This window comes from Diadema antillarum, unplaced genomic scaffold (genome assembly GCF_040938485.1).
Source record: "Diadema antillarum isolate AM-2024a unplaced genomic scaffold, OU_Dant_1.0 scf00000163, whole genome shotgun sequence".
NCBI classification, from domain to species: domain Eukaryota; kingdom Metazoa; phylum Echinodermata; class Echinoidea; order Diadematoida; family Diadematidae; genus Diadema; species Diadema antillarum.
The window spans coordinates 10,822-12,482 of NW_027271052.1; the positions used below are offsets into that span (position 1 = coordinate 10,822).

The window sequence follows — 1,661 nt, forward strand, 5'->3', positions numbered from 1 at the left end:
TTTGTTGTATTTCAAATAATCGAATAGTGTATCACGAAATGGTTCATTAAAGCATTAACACTTATGTACTTCACTTTGCAACAAATATTTAACATACACGTTAAAATCTACAAAAAAGATTACAACCAAATAGAAAATATTGCTCAATTACTCAGAACTGCATAATGAATATTATAGAATGTCAGAATTACAGTTTGATATGAACATTCGTGTCTCAAGAGAAAACTGAATGAATGCTAGTTTCCCTGATACATTGCCCATGCAGGGGCGGATCCAGGAATTCCTTAAAGGGGGTGGGGAGCAAACAATATTTCTGGTGCTACTTCCGGGTTTATCTCATTTTTTGTCTTGTTATTTCTTTTAACAACAAATAAAGAGGGGGCGCGCACCCGGTGCGCCCCCTCTGGATCCGCCACTGCATGATGAGGTGAATTCTAGCAGCGGTCCAATTGGGCACTCCACTCTTTATGCTTCTCTGATAAAATTGCAAGGGCGGATCCAGGAAATCCGAAAAGGGGAGGCGGCCTTTACAAAATTAAATGGGGGCGCACGCTCCCCATTTTTTTCTATTTCTTTTGTTTTAACAAGGAACAAAAGGGGGGGGGGGGTGCCCGGTGCGCCCCCCTTCGGATCCACCACTGAATTGTACACCATCGATTTGAAAACAGAATTTTCTTATCAGTAAGAAAAAAGAAAAGAAAAGAACGGAAAGAAAAATGACAAAGAACAAACAAACAAACAAAAACGAACAACTTTTCTAGTCATAGTGCAGCCAAAAACAAAATCAAAAACATATTATATAAGTGAATGCTGCTACATATTACAAAATACCAGGTCACATTCGAAAGAAATCACATCATTGTCAATGTTATTTGAAATAGGCTTTCTCTGCCCAGTCCGTGGAATGGAGATAATAAAGAAGATTTCGCACCACGAAATAACTGAAGATGATTAAGACAGTGTCACTGAATAAGTAAAGACGGTTACGTGACATCGCACTGCCATGGAAATGAATTGAATAACTGAAAGCGTGAGCCCGGTTAGCTCAGTTGGTAGAGCATCAGACTTTTAATCTGAGGGTCAGGGGTTCAAGTCCCCTATCGGGTGTGTGGCATCCTTCTTCTTCCTCTCTTTTTTTTAATGAATTCTGACCTGCACAAGGAACCGATGTTTTTGTATATCCCTCCTGAATCCCTTGACGTCAATTTTGAAACAAGAACGGCAAGGGAATAAAAAAACACTTCAGATTATCGCTTGTATTCATGTCCACTAACATTATGTCCACTGGAACCACAGAAAATGTCCAAAAATGATTTTAGGTGTTTAATATAATTTTATCATACGATTTCAAAAATGCATGTAACGTCTGTTTTGCATTGAAAACTTAATGAACGTAGTTGCTATAGACATATTCAAAAATGGAATGACTGTGCACCTGCACAGTTCATAACTTTATCATAACAAAGGTAGATTCTGAAGAATAAAAGAAGATGGTAGAAATTGGATTAAAATCAAACATAAATAGGAAAAAAAAATCCGAATAGTCCAATGAAAAATTTTCATGATTTTGGCAAAAACTGTTATTGGTCTAAACCACATTTCTAACAAGCTAAAGTTATCAACGGTTTTGCAACTACAAATCCTTGGGACATTTCAACAAC

At 37.4% G+C, this 1,661-nt stretch overlaps 1 non-coding gene across 1 annotated transcript; it reads left to right on the top strand.

Moving 5' to 3' along the window:
- The first annotated feature begins 1,034 nt into the window (after nucleotides 1–1,034).
- Trnak-uuu (transfer RNA lysine (anticodon UUU)) lies at nucleotides 1,035–1,107 on the top strand. Its single transcript has one exon. It is a non-coding gene; the product is annotated as a tRNA-Lys (tRNA).
- Nucleotides 1,108–1,661: the final 554 nt, after the last annotated feature.